We start from the raw sequence: 17,461 nt of genomic DNA, 5'->3' as shown, positions 1-17,461 counted from the left end.
CATCCTTGTGGCTTTGTTCTGTTGTCAAGTTTTAACGCAGAGTGACAGAAACCAACATGGAAATGTATGAGAAGCTGTGCAGGTGGAGAGGTATGGGAACCAGGGGCATGGTGTATGGGTTTAGGGAGAACTGCAGAGAAACAGTTGTTCTGACATTTGAGCTGCATGCCTGCCGGCTGTTGTGGGGTTGTTGTTGTGGGTGTCTCCACTTTGCCTCAGTCCTCTCCTGCCCCACCTCTGTACTACTGAGTACTGGAACTTTGGACCTCATGTGTATCAAGCGAGCACTCTACCACTGGACCACAGTCCTAGTCCTAGAACGCCCATTCTCATATGCCTGTATGCAAGGGAATCATCAGAGTCCTTGTTTAAAATATGTGTGGGTGAGGGAGAGAGCTTGGTGAATGTTCTAGTTTCATTGTATTGCCATGACAAGCACCAGGAACAAAAGCAACTTGGGGAGGAAAAGGTTTATTTGAGCTACACTTCCAGACCACAGTCTACCAAGAGAAGTCAGGAGAGGCACTCAAGCAGGAAGTGGAAGGAGAAACCATGGAGAAATGTTGCGGGCTGGTTCATTCAACCAGCCGGAGTTCTTATATAGGCCAGGCAGGACCACCTGCCCAGGGAATTGAGTTGTCTACAGTGGCCTGAGCCTTCCTACACCAATTATCAATCAAGGAAATCACTCCGCAGACGTGCCCACAGGCCAATCTGATCTGGGCAATCCTTCAATAGAGGCTTTTCTCTCAGATGACTGGAGGATAGCAGTTCTCAACCTGAGAGTCTCAACCCCCCCCCCATGGGGTTTGTGAATCAGATATCCTGCATATCAGATATTTACAGTACGATTCATAGCAGTAACAAAATTACCGTTATGTGTAGCTGAAAGTTTTCTCCTGGTCCCACCCAGCTCCCACAGCCCTGCAGTCCCAAGACCCAAGTAAACACACAGAGGCTTATATTATTTTTAAACTATGGCTATGTCAGGCTTCTCACTAGCTAGCTCTTATATCTTAAATTAGCCCATAACTATTAATCTATGTATTGCCACATGTTCTGTGGCTTTACTTGTGTCCCATTACATGTTGCTTCTTGGGCAGCAGGATGGTGTCTCCCCCTGCCTTCTTCCTCTCTCTCTCTCTCTCTCTCTCTCTCTCTCTCTCTCTCTCTCTCTCTCTCTCTCTCTCTTTCTCTTTGAATTTCCCACCTGCCTCTAAGCTGCCTTGCCATAGGCTAAACGGCTTTATTTATCAACCAATCAGAGAACACATATTCACAGCATACAGAAAGACATTCTCCATTAAGTTATGAAGTAGCAATGAAATAATTTAATGGTGGGGAGCACCATAATGTGAGGAGCTTAGGAAGGTTGAGAACCACCACCCTAGACTATAGAAAGCTAACCAAGCTTACTAGGATAGTGGGTAGGTAAGATGCTTGCTGAGAAAGCATGAGAACCTGAGTCCTGATCCCCAACACTGTAGTAAAAGCCAAACACGGGCATCATGTGTTTCCACATTTGTGCTACTGTCTGGCCAGTCAGCCTAGCCAAGACAGCAACTTCCAAATTCAGTGGAAGATGCTGTAAAATAATGTGGAATGTGATAAACAAAACACCTGAGATCAACTTCCGGCCTTCATACATGCATGTACCCATGTGTACATGCACCCTACCCCCCAATGAACATGTATACAAATGTCCGTTCCTGGGCCACTTCCGGAGATTTGGGCACTGCTAACTGTGCTGGGACTGTGAGGGTTGTTGTTGGGAACTTCAGAAGAGCAGAGCTGCCCGGGTCTAGTTTGACATCAGTGGCCAGAGGCTTTCTGGAGGCGGATCATTTTGATAGGCATACTTTTAAAAGCTTCAGGAGTGAATAGCATTTAGGGGGTTTGGAGGAAGCAGGCTGGAGGTGTAAGGCCCTGATTGCCTGGGACATCTTACTTCCCAATCCTGCCACAAGCATTAGAAAAGGCCTAGGTGACAAATACCTTAGATTCGGGTCACTTTCTAGCAGCAGACAGGCTCACAGAGTTAGGTGGGGTCCTCAAGGTCACAATGCTGGGTAGTGGCAGGTCTAAAGTTGGCTCCCCACTCAGCCACTGGGGTCTCTCCAGGGAGGGGATAGGAAGGTGTGCAAGGGGCCAGAGGAGGCAGAGGCAGTGCATGTTGTAAGAGTGAGCCCCCAGCCTAGTTGAAGAGGAGGTCAGAATCAGAATCAATCTAGTTAGGAATTCGGTCACCCCGTTGTCATTAACTAGCAACACTGAAAGTTACTTTCCCAAAGGCAAGATATCCTTCTGAGACCCTAAATAAAAATAAAATATCCCTGAGTGTGAGACAAGTGTGGCTTACTCCAGAGGGGCAGGCTCTGCCTTGGGCCCAGGCTGCTGCAGGGCGCGGGCGGGCGGGGACGCTGCAGTGAGCCGGGCTCTGGAGGGGGCGCTGCGCACTCGTCCGGCCCTTTGTCAGCGCGCACTGCCGGGAGCTCGCACTTCTTCCAGCCTCCTGCGGGCTCTGGACTTGACTCTGACTGCAGCGCTGGCCGCGGGGACGCGGATCTAGGGCCTTTGTCCCGAGCTGCGGGATGCGCGGGAAGCGCCACGCAGCAGAGTAGCTGTGCGCCAGGGAAGCGGGTCCCCGAGCCGAAGAACACCGCCCAGCAGTGCTGGGGGCTGCTGGGGATGGATGCGAGGCCGCCGCGTGCGAGGTAGGGCACCAAAGAAGGAGCAGGGTGGGCACTACGGCGGGCGGATCCCCAGGATGCTGGAGCCACAGAATGACGGCGAGCTCCGCGGCAGCCGGGGAGTGGCTGCGCCCGCGCAGGAACGGACGCCTGGGTACACCTGCGGCTCTCCGGATCTGTCACACTGAGCTCTGGAGATGGGCCTGCATGCGGACATGGGGTATTCCTGGGTCCGTGATGCCTGTTGGTGTAGCCTTCTTGGAGGGCCTCCCGAGCCGAGCCGCCGCCCTGCCGGATTCATGCAGGATGCTCGCCTGCTCAGCTGAGCGCACTGGGGTCCAGATTCACAAGATGCGCTTGCCTGGCTGCATGCAATGGGGTTGGCAGGGCAGATGCAGAAGATGGGAGATTGACATCTGAACGCCCAGAGTTTGGGTTTTGATGTCGTCCCAAAGCTTTGGGGGTGGAGTGGGGGAGGCCACTGTCCCTGAGGAGGTGCTACCAGATAGTTCATCTTTAGTGCCCACCTTTCCTTTCTCTCGTGTTTCCTCTCCTCCCCTTCTGCACCCCAGGGAGAAGCAGAGAAGCCCACTCTGGGTCCAGGGTCCAGCAGTTACTTGTTTTGAAATCACAACCACAGCCTGCCAGGTGTTGGGGGAAGGGAGGGCAGGGTAGGGCAGGGCGACTGCTTTAGGATGCCAGTCAGGCCTGCAACTGGCCTATTGTCTGGGTTTTTCAGGCCCGTTCCTTTTCTGCCCTTACTCTCCATCCCCTGTCAGAAGTGAACAGATAAACATATAAAAAGCAAGTCTCAGCCCACACTGTCAAATTCTTTTAGAAATTGTCTTTATGACACACAAATCATTACCACCCTTCTCTTCATGCCCACTCCTCCTTTGACACTTTGTCATCAAGAGCTAAGCGTCTCAGATGAGCTTATGAATAATAGAAATCAAACCTTAGGTTCTTGTGTGGAGATTTCTGACTCCGGGAAAGGAAGGGCTGGTTCTCCATCCTTGCTAGAGCAGAGGGACAGGGAGAGAGTGGCTCAGCTCCTTCCACTGCATTGGAGCTGTTGGGGCCGTCATGCGTTTAACTTGCGCTTTGAGCGGTATTTGCATGAACAGCATTTACAAGTTATGTTTCATGTATGGAAAGAATACCTGGCCAGCACCCGGAGTAAAGGCGCTTAAATGGCTATGGCCGGAGAAAGCAGCCTTGTGTCAGAATTGCACTACCCCCGCCCCCACTAGCATGAGGATAACTGGGGTTAGGGGGTTGGACTATTGAATATTTTTTGCTCTTTTCAAAACACTACTTGGTGGTGCTGGAGATGGCACCCCTTGAGCACATTAAGCAGGTGCTCTACCACTGAGCTACACCCCCAGCCCAGGGTGAGTGCCTTCTGCCCTTCATTATGTAAAGTGGGCAGATGTCGCTTGGTACCTTTGGACCAGGACCTTGTCTAGCACCCTCTCTCTTCCCGACCTGAGGTACAAGTAGTGACAAACTCCTCACTGTGAAGATGGCACAGTACGTTTTAAAAACCCACAGATTAATCATCCTTTGATCCAAAATCTACAGCAGTTTCATTGAAAGCCCCATGTTCGTTCTTGTCCATCAAAGCACCCAGTCTGATTAGAAGTGGGCTTGTCCCATACGTATTATCGAACCATGTATAGATACAGAATGGCTCTGCCCCCCTGCTTCTCTTGAGAAGTTCTCCTGTTTTATACTCTGGAGGAGTGATGTTTTGTGTTCATGGGTCCTGGGCCTGGGGTAGAACTCACTTTAAACATTACTATATTGTTGGAGATAGCAAAACTCAGATTCTTAAAAAAAATTTTTTTTTTTTGGATAAGTTCTCAATATGTATCCTAGGCTGGCCTCAAACTCATCATCCTCCTGTCTCAGTTTTCCGAGCATTGAGATGACAGGCTTGCACCATGAGGCTCAGATAAACCACAGCTATTTTTAAAGTGTACAGATGGTCATGTGTATGTGTTTGTGTGTTGGCAGAGGATTTATGTTAAAGTTTAAAATATATATGTGACATTGAAAAATATATTTAACGCCAACCTTGTTTCACAAGGGATTTGAGACAGTTTACAAGGATTCATAAAATATAACAAGGTAACCTAGCAAAGTATAAAGGAAGCAAGATAGAATTAAAGCTAGCTGAGGAACCTTCCAGGAACTCAGGGGAAGGTAGCTGACTAGGCCACATGTCTGTGTTTTATTTGTGAACATATTCATTCATTGTTTATTCAGTGAACATTTGTAAGAACCTACTAGCCCCCTGATTTGGTGAGAAGTTCTGGAAACAAAGAGGTGATATAGATAGTCATGGACTCCACCCTGATAGCTTTTCAGGACACATGCAAGAAGGCACAGTAACAAAGGAATCTCTCAAGTGCATCATTACAAGTTGTGCTAAGTATTGTCTTGGATAAACACAAAACATCACTCCTCCAGAGTATAAGACAGGAGAACTTCTTAAGAGAAGCAGGGGGAGCAGAGCCATTCTGTATTCCAGGTCCAACAAGGCCCCATTCCCAGACACAGCAAGTGGGACGAGGTGCTCCATTCTCCCCTTGTCAGGCAGGGGGCAAGTTCCATAGGCTTGGTCTGACCTCAGGTCTCTCACATCCCTGGTTATATACATTTCCAGGGACCTATGTATTCTCTAAAATGAGTCACTTTATCCTAGTGATAATCTTAGCTAATTCATAATGAGAAATGTGTTCCAGATTGTCTTGGGGCCAGGCTTTTGTTGTCCGTTGCCCTGTTAGAGCAGGGCACAGGCCTGACGAATCAGTCACAGTATGGGCGAAGGGAGGGGCGTTTGACCAGAGTGCGCAGAAGAGGACGAGGCTGGTCTGTACAGGGCAGAGGCTGGCCAGGCTCAGAGGAACAGCTCCTGATGATTACTGCCATTGGTAAGGAGTAAGAGGGTCATGCCAAATGCACCTTCCCATAGACCAACTTGGAGCCATTTGTTAGTAGCAGCTGGCTTAGCGCAAGTGTGATGTAGAAGTTGCACCTGTTGAATAACTGGCCTGGATTTCCATTACTGCAGATGGATTGACTCCCATTAAGTACTTTACACCCAGGCAAGCGGGTACAATGGTGAAATGGAGCTCAACTACCTGGTGGTTGTACTTACTAGCTGTGGAAGTTTGGGCAAGTTAACTTGCCTCTCTGTTCTCAGAGCCCCCTGATGACAACAAGAGACTAAGTGTATGATATTGCTTTCCTAAGGACTGATGAGTTTTATACGTGGGAATCTCAGGACACCGACTGACACTCCTTAGACATTAGCAGTGACTATTTTTATTGCTGTAAAATGAAACAGCAACCGGTTTATGTAGGCACTCCAGGGTGGCTTGGTAGCAGAATTTTAAATTATATCTGATTATCTTCAAGTGGCTGTGTGTTCAGGGGGGCTATTAGCATTGTTTCGTAGGCGTGCTGTGAGCCATGTCTGTACTGCCGTTGTCAAAGTCAAGTGCAAACAATGTCAGTGAGGAGAAATGGCCTGAGGCATCGTTTTTCCATTCTTTTGTCTTTGAGACAGAATCTTTGTAGCACTAGCCTATACCTGCTGCTGGCCTAGAACTACTTTGTGGCCCAGGTTGGTCTCAATCCTGCTGTATGGGATTACAGGCTTGAACCACCACGCCCACCATTGTTAAAATCAGAATGGTGTTTAGTTTTCACCAAGACTCTATTACTCCTTTCAGTAAATCAGATTGTGTGTGAGACAGTTTAAAATTTAATTGTTGTATTGTTTAGATGGTTTTTTGTTTTTGTTTTGTTTTGTTTTGTTTTGAGACATCGTAGCCTAGGCTGGTCTGACTCACTGACATGGGCAGCAGCAGGATGATCTCGAACTCATAGCAACACTCTGGCTTCAGCTTCCCAAATGCAGGGATTACAGACATGAACCACCACACCTGGCTTGTTTGGGCATTAAATTTTTATTACACATGTTTAGTGTGTCCATGTGTTTATGTGTCTGTGTACATAGGAGCTGCAGTCCACATGTTTGAGTTAGAGAACACCTAGTGGGAGTCGGTTCTCTCTTTTCAACATGTGGGCCCAAGGATGGAATTCAGGTGACCACACTTGTTGCTTGGCAAGTGCGTTTACCAATTAAGCCATCTCGCTGGCCCTACGGGCATTTTAGTTACTCAAGAATTATGAGAATATGCATATTCAAGGTATATTTTACTGAAGGTGCCAAAGTTCAACTGGGCTGTCCCTTGAGTCCCTGAGAAGCATTGTTACCCTTCAAGGGGGATTTCTGTCTCATTGAAGCCTTCTGAACTATGTTCTGGGACACAGCCAGGATTGTTGAGGTACAATTCTGAATCTTTAAAAGAAATTGCAATACCAGTGTTCCAATGTTCGACTTGTCTGCTGAAGGATTAGCCTGAAAGACTTTTCAGGCTGTAGCACCAAAAATGACTATTGTCTTCAACCACGCCCAAGTCCCTCACACTCAGATGGTACCCATGGAATGGCATGAAAGGCCAGAGTTACCCTAGCCTTGATTCTCTGATGAACCACATGGGAACAGTTTACAGATGGTATCAAATACAGTGAAGACAAAGACACACGAAGTTCAATGGTATCAATTAAAACTAATTATTGACAATCTTGCAAGTGGAGGTGGAGTTTTCTGTCCCAACCACCCGGTCCGAAATAATCACACAAAAGCTTATATTAACTACAAAATGCTCAGCCTTTAGCTTAGGCTTATTATTAACTAGCTCTTATATTTAAATTAACCAATTTCTATTAATCTGTGTATTGCCACATGGTCCATGGCTTTACTGGTTCTCTGGCGTCTTGTTTCTTGGGCAGCTGGCTCGATTCTCTCTTGACCCCACCCCTCTTCATCCCAGTCCTCAATTTGATTGTTCCGCCTAAACTTACCCTGCCTTGCCTTGGGCCAAACAGCTTAATTATTAACCAATGAGAGTAATACATATTCACAGCATATAAAAGGATCACCCCACAGCACAATCTTATTCTTATCTACCTAGTTTCCAAAATCATTATTTTAATTATATTACGTTATGGGGTATGGTGCAGTGAATTGCTCTATACATGGAGTAATTATTGAATCAAGATAGTTGATGCACTCAGCTCCCGAGAGGCCCTTTGGTTCTGACCACCATGTACTAGCATGCTTCTTGGTGGGCTCACCGTGGTGCTCCCACATGTCTCCAGTGTGTTCTGATGAAAAAGGCAATAATGCTTCCACCCTCTCATGGCTTCCAGTCTGCAGCCTTCTAGCCCGTCTTTCAGCTAGTGTGAAACTTGGAATAGGTTGTTGCAAGCTGTCATCCCCTTATGGTGCCATGGAAACCAGAACTTACTTCTTTTATCAATTGTGTCTGAGTACCTGTTTCCTAACCTCCTTTTAAGCCTCTCCAATTCACACATTCCAGCTTCTGAACGTCACTATTATGCATTCTAATTGTCCTCTTTTGTTTTTCGAGACAGGGTTTCTCTGTGTAGCTTTGCGCCTTTCCTGGAACTCACTCTGTAGACCAGGCTGGCCTTGAACTCACAGAGATCCGCCTGGCTCTGCCTCCCGAGTGCTGGGATTAAAGGCATGCACCACCACCGCCGGGCTCTAATTGTCTCTTTTAAAAGACACCAAGGTCTGGGGAAGTGGCTCAGTTGGCAATAAACCGTGTTTGCTCATCAGCACTGCATAGACCAGGCATGGGATGGTACATGCCTGTAATCCCAGCACTGGTCGGATAGAGGCAGAAGGATCAGTAATTCAAGGTCATCTCAACTACATAGTCTGAGACTGAGGCTAGTCTAGGTTCCATGAGGCACTGTCTCAAAATAACAAAAACAGAAGAAAAAAATGAAGACACCCACATGAGACTCCTGAGAGAGGGCATGCAGGGCTTCTCTGAGTCTTGCTTATTTCATGTAGCATAGTGCCTTTAGTTCTATTTAGCAGCAGATGACAGGACGCCATTCTTTCTTATGGTTTAGTAGCACCCCATAGTGTGTGCATGTGGCATTTTCTTTAACCAATCATTTGTGGTCGGGCACCTTGGTTGGCTCCGTATGTTGGCCTTTGTGAGTAGTGCTGTGGTAGATGTGGTGGGTGTAAGGTGTGTTTTTGATATGATGGATGTGATGGTGCTATTTTCTTTGGATCCATACCCAGAACAAGACAGCTGGGTTGCATGATAGGGGCACGATTTTTTATATAATCATTTATTTATGTGTGTGTGCCTGAATGAGTTTATGTGCACCACATGTGTGTAAGTGCCCTGGGAGGCCACAAGAGGGTATTGGATGTCCTGGAGCCAGAGGAAAGCAGGTGTGAGCTGCCTGGCGGTGCTGGGAACCAAACCTGGGTCCTCCATAGGATCAACAAGCATGCTTCATTGCTATGCCATCTCTCCAGCCCCAGTTCTTTTCAATGAAATATTTCAGTGTGAGGTTGGTGGAATCTGTGTGCAGAACTTACAGACACAGTGGGCTGGTGGGTTATCGTGGACAATAAACACAGTGGTACTAACCAGCACTGCTAGTACTGTGCTGTGTGGGACACTGGGCACCCAGCCTGGGTGCACTGGCTGCCCAGCCTGGGGTGATGTGTGGGTACTGGTTACCTAGCCCGGGGTGCTGTGTGGGTACTGGTTACCTAGCCCGGGGTGCTGTGTGGGTACTGGTTACCCAGCCCGGGGTGCTGTGTGGGTACTGGTTACCCAGCCTGGGTGCACTGGCTGCCCAGCCTGGAGTGCTGTGTGGGTACTGGTTACCCAGCCTGGAGTACTGTGTGGGTACTGGCTGCCCAGCCTGGGGTGCTGTGTGGGTACTGGCTAGCCAGCCTGGGGTGCTGTGTGGGTACTGGCTGCCCAGCCTGGAGTGCTGTGTGGGTACTGGCTGCCCAGCTTGGGGTGCTGTGTGGGTACTGGCCACCCAGCCTGGGTGCACTGGCTGCCCAGCCTGGGGTGCTGTGTGGGTACTGGCTGCCCATCCTGGGGTGCTGTGTGGGTACCAGCTGCCCAGCCTGGGGTGCTGTGTGGGTACTGGTTACCTAGCCTGGGGCTTCTTGGAGGATTTCAGGACTAAGTCTGGACAGCTCTAGGGAACCCAATTTTCTTGACTCAAGACTTGTGATTCTCACGTCTCACTGATACTGAATCTTTAGGCCCAATGTCTTTGTTTCATTGTGTGCTTTGTTTTGTCTCAAATTTTACTGTGTGATAATGAAACCAGGACCCTGCTTTTAAAAGTTATTTCCCCAGGATTGTGCTTGTTATTTTAAATTTTAAAACTTTCTTCTTCCATGTCATTTTGGGGTTGCTTTTAGTTTTGTTAGCCCAGGCTGACTTTGAGCTAGCACACCCCACCTCAGTCTTCTGACTGCTGGGATGGCAGTGTGAGCCACCACACCCGACTCTTCCATGTCATTTTGATTTTTGCCTTTTGTGTTTTCTTTCATGCTTAGCAATGAACCTTGGGCTCATCCATGTTCTGCACACACACTGGCACTGAGCTACCTCTTAGCTCTTATCTATTTTAAAACATTATAATTGGATTTTTCTAACCAATATCAATAAACATTAATATTTATTGTGTGTGTGACAGCTTTGTTGTTCTAAAATTTTACTTTACATTAAAAAAATTGCAGACTCATTTCTTCACTATTTTTTCCCTAAATGCAGCCTAAGACCTCCTTGTTCTTGGAATCAAAGAGGTTGTATCTCTGCAGTTATTTTGCTACTAGTCTTGAAATTGTGTGTGTGTGTGTGTGTGTGTGTGTGTGTGTGTGTGTGTGTGTGTCTATTCTTTACCAAACAATGAGAGATTTGCTACTTTAATTTCTTTCCTCTTCCCTCACACCCATTTAACTTCTCACCTTAGGAAGTTCTCGGCTCTATGGCCAGTTGGCGTCTGTTTGACTTTTAATACCGCGTGTGTCCGTTCACATTGAGCTCCTAACTGTGCTCGGTGTCTGCACTGAGTACACAGGCTTCCGCGCTCACTCTCTTCCTTAGACTCAATCTTTGCTTCTAATTCTTTTTCGGATTTTTTTCAGAGAATGTGATGTGTTGTTGGTTCTTGATTGTGTAAGAATTAATGTTTCCTTCACATAACAATACTTTTGTAATTCTTCATCAAACTCTGTGCACCTTAATACTCTACATATTATTTTTCATCTCCTAGGGTTCTAGAAATTTCCAAGTTATGGAAGATGTTTGCTGTCTTCATCAACAAACAAACAAACCAGAACAAACTCAGGGTTGGGGGGTGGATTGGTGGATAAAGCGCTTCCCACGTAGGGAAGGGTTGGAGTTTGCATCCTGAGAGCCCACGTACATGCCGAGTGGGTGTGAACCGCCTGTAAATCCAGAACTGGGAAGGGCACTGAAGAGCAAGGTGACTAGCCAGAATAGCTGCATCAGAGAACTCTAGTTTCAACTGAAGGACCATGCCTCAGTTAGCTGGGTGGAGAGCCATGGAAGACTCCAACATTAGCCTCGTGCATCCATACCTGTACATACACGTGTGTCCACACACATGAAAACACTCATACACACCATATACTCATATGCAGAAGAAAACTCTGCTAGAAAGTCCAGGAAATTGTTAGTTATCTTCCCCATGCGACGACTAACTAGTCGATTGCTTTGTGCAGTATTGGGCATTGCACATGCTAGGCAAACATCTACCACCGCTCTACCCCAGTTCTTCAGTGATGATTTATTCTAAAAAAGATTAGAAAACATGGGAGCTGCCGAGATGGCTTCGTAGTTAATAGTGTGTGCTGCTCTTGCAGAAGACCCAAGTTCAATTTCCAGCACCTACATAGGGTGGCTCACATCCACCTGTAACTCCAGCTCCAGGGGATGACACCCTTTTCTGGCCTCTATGGTCATGATTCTTACACACACACACACACACACACACACACACACACACACACACACACACACACACACTCATACACATAATTATAAAATAAAAATAAACCTTAGAACATAGAAAACATAGGAAAGTACATGGACTAAGGTACAACTTAACAGTCCTAAAATGAAGGCTTGAGTGACCACTATACTGACCAATCAGCAACAAAGGGCATAGCTTGCCATGAGCCCTGTGCTCCTACTGATCCCATTTGCTTCTCAAGCCTACAGACAACTGCTCACCTGTCTCTTATAGGAACTACTTACTTGCTTTCTTCTTTACATTGGGATCCCCAAGCAAAGCAGGTCAAATTTCTCTTAAGCTTTCACAGTTGCACCAGTTTGTCTTCCTAGACTGTGGTATCTGTCACATCACTGGGATGGCTCCTTTTTACATCATGGCATGAGACATTAGTTTCTGGTCCTTGGGCATGCTAGGTAAGTTCTCCCATAATGAGATATTTCTCTAGTTCCATGATTTTAGTTTGTGGATGTGTGTGTGTGTGTGTGTGTGTGTGTGTGTGTGTGTGTGTGTGCATGTGTGTGTTCAACTGTATGGAGGTCAGAAGTCAACCTGAGATGTTGTTATTCATGAGCTTCTCATCTTGTCTTTTGAGATAGGATGTGTTACTGGCTTGGACCTCACCAAGTACACTAGGCTGACTGGCCAGTGAACCCTAGGTATCATCCTCCTGTCTCTGCCTTCTGAGTGCAGGGATTACAAGCATGTTCCAGCACACCCAGCTTTCATATGGGTGGATTTAACACAGGTCCTCCTGTTACATGGGTCGGGGGAGAAGTCTAGTTGAGTTCTAGAGTAATCCACAGGCTTGGTGCTCTGTGTGGCACAGTCAGTGGGTCAAGGGTGAGGGTAGAAGCCACACAACTCTACTAGCTCTTTTAAGTAGATTGGTAGACCCATGGTTAGAGAGAGTTGCAGCATGCTGAGTTGTAACCTAGCAGCTGTGAATAAGATCAATGATTATCATTTCAGCTGGGGCAGCTGAGAATAACTATTCGTTAACAAATGCTGCTTGGTGCAGATGTAAACATGGCTGTCTTAGGGTGTTTATTGCTGTGAAGAGACACCATGACCACAGCAACTCTTATAAGGAAAACATTTAATTGAGGGGGCTCACTTACAGTTTTAGAAGTTCAGTCCATCATTATCATGACAAAGTAGATGGCGACATGCAGGCAGATGTGGTGCTGGAGGAGTAGCTGAGAGTCCTACGTCTTGCAGGCAACAGGAAGTTGATTGAGACATTGGGTGGTATCCTGAGTATAGGAAACCTCAAAGCACACCATCACAGTGACACACTTCCTCCAACAAGGCCATACCCACTCCAACAAAGCCACACTTCTTAATAGTGCCACTCCCTATGAGTTTATGGGGGCCAATTACATTTAAACTACCAAAATGGCTGACACACTGGGTCTGACATAGGCCTTTGTCCCACAAGCTCCATGCTTAGAATGTGGCTGTCACAAAGCAAATTTCACTTAATATCTGAATGGTCTTCCCTGGGCCCAGCCTGGAAGTGGCTAGAAAATCTTACTAAGCTAGGTAGCCAATCCCTCTGGCTTTTCTCAGCAGCATCTCTCAGGACTGCTTGGCACCCTGCACCACATCTGTTATGCTCACAGAAGGCCAGTCAGCGCTTGTGGTCACCTTGGGCCTTTCACAAAGAGGGAGCAATTCAAATGAGAAGAGAGGACATGATGCAGCCTGGTTAGAGAGATCATAGGGTTCCTTCCTCCCCCATGAAGGCCGGTCCACAGGGAAGACTCTTGGCTCCCAGAAGTGACTCCAGGCCTAGCTCCCAAGAAACCCAGCTAGACTCTAGTATCTATGCCAACAAGGTTGCATCCATCTCTCTTGGCATGCTGGTGGGGGGTCTCTTGGGTCTCATTGGCTCATGCGGCTCTTAGCTGGAACATGGAATGCTCAGTTCTACTCCCCCCAATCGCACCCCCACCTCAAACTCAACCTCCCTACACCCACAATTAATCTTTGAAACAGAAATGGAATCTGTGCATTCCTATGCTCAGGAGATGTACCTAACTGCCTTCCCACACCTCCACACCCACACGTCCACCGTCCACCTTTCCTGAGTTCTGCCCTCCTCCTCCTCACAGCCCCTCCCCCACTTTGTGTCTAGCAAGTTCTTTTAGAAAGTCAGTAAAATACACAAACTTTTGGCAAGACTAATTAAGACAAAAAAAGGTGCAAATTCGGAAGCCTGGAAGCAGCATGTGGAATAATAAGGAAAGGATTTAAAACAGCAGGCCTGTTGAGTTATCTGATTGCATGTGTGTGAGCTCTTGACAAAATGGACAGTTTTCACAGAAAATGTGAACTACCAATATTGACTTAAGAAACAGAATGTGGTGTTCCGGGGTGGGAGGAACCATGTTCCAAAGATGTTAGTCCCCCACAGTTCCTGCCTCGCTTCCTGGTAACCCAAAGGGATGTGAGTTTGTTCCTATTTTTACATTCCTTTGGCAATTTCTGTGGTGCTCAGAAAAGGGAGTTAAATGTCTATGCTCAATTGTGAATCCCTTTATTGAAGAGGAAAAATCCATTCAATGCATTTGAATGTCACCAATAAATTGTTTTTTTTTTTTTTTTCTCAAAGAGCAGAGTTCTTAACCATTAAGGTGTATGGAGACGTCATGAAGACAGTTTCGTATAACTGTGGGCTGTTTTTCCGCTTGTTATTTTATGAGTTTAATTTTCAGCACTCCTGCACTGTTCATTCGGCATGGAGCCCCAGAAAGATTTGGTTTTTTATTTAAAAATTCTACAGTGATCTTGGGCATATACCCAACGGACTCCATATCCTACCACAGAGACACTTGCTCGTCCATGTTTATTACTGCTCTAGTCACAATAACCAGAAAATGGAACCAGCCCAGATGTCCATCAGCAGATGGATGGGTGATGAAAATGTGCTACATAGACACAATAGGATGTTATTCAGCAGTGAAAAAAATGAAATATGCAGGAAAATGGGTGGATCTGAAAAGTATAATATTAAGCAAGGTGGTCCAAACTTAGAAAAGACAAGAACTGTTTGTTTTCACTCCTCTGTGGATCCTAGCCTTTAATGTATACATGTATATATGTAAACACATATACATGTAAGTAAAGTCTGAAAACCTAGAAAGGAGACCAAGAGTGATAAGGAAGGATGGGGTGGGGCCAAGGTTCACATGGGACACAAAAGAGGAAAATAATGTGTGGGTGGGTGGTACAAGCAGGTGCAGCAACAGGGAGGGAAGGGGTAGGAAGGAGACACACGAAAGCACTTGGCTCTACAAGTCCCAATGGTGTCCAGTAAGGTGTATGATTATTTAAAAATAAAAATAAAAACACTAAAAAATCTGAAGCTGGGCATGGCCTTTAATCCCAGCACTCAGAAGGCAGAGGCCAGTAGTTCTCTGTGAGTTCAAGGCCAGCCTGGTCTACATAGCAAGTTCCAGAACAGCCAGAGTTACACAGTGAAATCCTATCTTTAAAAAAAAAGGGGGTAAAAGAAAAGTTGAAGAAATTCTACAGTGACGGATTCCAGGACCCTCCAGGTGGCTGGGCTCTTTCCTTCACACGGTGTCAGATGAGAGAGCCCCTGTGTTGGTGATCTCAGCAACCCTTTATTTAGAATCTGTTCTTCCTCTCTCCTGACACCACGTTTCTCTTGTTTCTCTCTGCTCTTTCCAACACCCTCGTGTGTGCTAAATCAGCTGCATCTGTTGCCATAGCTACACAGCAGCACCTTAACCCTTCCATGCCACGTTTCCTTTCTGTTAGTTTAAAAATAGACCTTTTTTCTTTCTTCTTCACCTGCCCTCTCACTGTTTTATTTTGGTTTGTTTTTTAGAGATAGAGTCTCACTCTGTAAATCAGTCTGGGCTCAAACTCCCAATCTCCCCCGCTCCTGAGGGCTGGGGTTAGAGGCATAACTTACTATGCCCGGCACATACATGACAAGTCAGACGAGAATGATGGCGTTGTAATATGGATCAGCTGTCTGTGCTCACCCCGGGTCCTTAATCAAGGAAACTTCTAGCTGTGGTTTTAATTCTGCAGTTAGTATCTTAAAACAACCCACATCTACTTTTGAGTTTCCCTCCTCCCACAATTATAGAGCTGCTCTCTGCCATGAATGTCCAGGATGAAGTTTATCTGTGCCTCTCCTCAGATCTGTTGGGCTGTAGACAAGTCTGTAGGGCATTTTCTTAACTAGTTATTGATAGAGGAGAACCCAGCCTATTGGGCCGGTGGTCCTGAGTTCTATAAGAAAGTGGAGTGACCATGGGGAACACGCCTGTAAGCAGCACCCCTCCATGATCTCTGCATCAGCTCCTGCCTCCAAGTTCCAGCCCTGCTTGAGTTCCTGTCTTGACTTCCTTCAGTGATGGACTGCAGTGTGAAGGTGTAAGCCAAATAAACACTTTCCTCCCCAAATTGCTTTTGGTCATGGTGTTTAATCATAGCAAGAGCAATCCTAGCTAGGACAGCACATTAAAACTGCTTTGCAATTTTGTATCACTCTAGTCAGAACCAGCTAAAGTTAAAAAAAAATGACAATAAATCTGGTCAGGATGTGAGGAAGGAGGAACCCTTAATGCTGGCGGGAGTGCAAACCAGTGTAGCCATCAGGGAAATCTCACAAACTGAAAACTAGAACTACCATAAGACCCAGCTACACTACCTGTGATGCAAACCCAAAGGACTCCGTCTCCTAGCACAGAGACACTCACTCACCTCTGGTCAGTTCTGCTCTGTTTGAAGAAGTCAGGAAATGGAATCAGCCTAGATGTCCATCAGCTGATGGGTAGTTCATAAAAACAGCTGTAAGACAAATGAAGTCATGAAACTTTCAAGAAAATGAATGGATCTGGAAGTTTTATATTAATTGAGGTAACTCAGACTCAGACAAAAATCACATGTTCACTATCATATATAGATCCTGTTTTTTAATGTTTGTGCGTATGTGAATAAAGGCATTTAAGAGTATGTAGACCATGAAACTGGATAGGAGACCAGGAGAGGGGAGCTTGCGGTATTAAAGGATAGATGGGTGGGCGGTAAAAGATCATACATGATGTGAAAATGGAAAGGCTACTGGGATGATGGCACAGGAGGAAAATGAGGAAAAACAAGACTTGTCTGGAAAAATTCCATAATGAAATCTTGTAGCTGGAGAGTTTTCTCTCTGGGTCCCGCCAAGCTGAGCAGTCCCGTAGCCCACTTATAAAATAAACATACAGACGCTTATATTATTTAAACTGCTTGACCATTAGCTCAGGCCTATCATTGTCTAGCTCTTACTCTTATATTCAGCCCATTTCTATTAATCTATACTTTGCCACATGGCTCATGGCTTACTGGTACCTTACATCTTTCTTGTCCTGGTGGTGGCTGCATGCAGTCTCCTCCTTCCCTTCCTGTTCCCTTAATTCTCCTCTCTGTTAGTACTGCCTATACTTCCTGTCTGGCTACTGGCCAATCAGTGTTTTATTTATTAACATATTTGCCATACAGAACATCCCACAGCAAAATCTAATACTTTGTATGCTAACAAAAAATACGTTTAGCCGGTGTGGTCCTACACATCTTTAATTGCAGCACTTGAGAGGTAGAGGCAGGCGGATCTCTGTGAGTTCAGAAGACAGTCTGGGTTACACAGTTCCAGGCCCATCAAGTCTATGCATACCCTGTCTTAAAAAATAAAAAATAATTTTTAAAATCTTCATTTCCAATACATTAGCCAGGTTCTTACAGCTGAACATAGGCTTTGAAATTCTGCTACA

The 17,461-nt window shown here is 46.2% G+C and overlaps 1 protein-coding gene across 1 annotated transcript in view; it reads left to right on the top strand.

Moving 5' to 3' along the window:
• Positions 1-2,456: 2,456 nt before the first annotated feature.
• Positions 2,457-17,461, top strand: part of Add2 (adducin 2) — a 104,973-nt gene continuing 89,968 nt past the window's right edge. The window contains exon 1 of the mRNA XM_052722055.1: positions 2,457-2,714. The gene's annotated coding sequence lies outside the window, so the exon portion shown is untranslated. The remainder of the gene's footprint in view (positions 2,715-17,461) is intronic.

This window comes from Peromyscus californicus, unplaced genomic scaffold (assembly GCF_007827085.1).
Source record: "Peromyscus californicus insignis strain IS unplaced genomic scaffold, ASM782708v3 Scaffold_6__1_contigs__length_162567912, whole genome shotgun sequence".
In the NCBI taxonomy this organism is placed as follows: Eukaryota; Metazoa; Chordata; class Mammalia; order Rodentia; family Cricetidae; genus Peromyscus; species Peromyscus californicus.
Note: the sequence above shows the minus strand (reverse complement) of the source record. Positions and strands in the feature narration are given on the sequence as shown.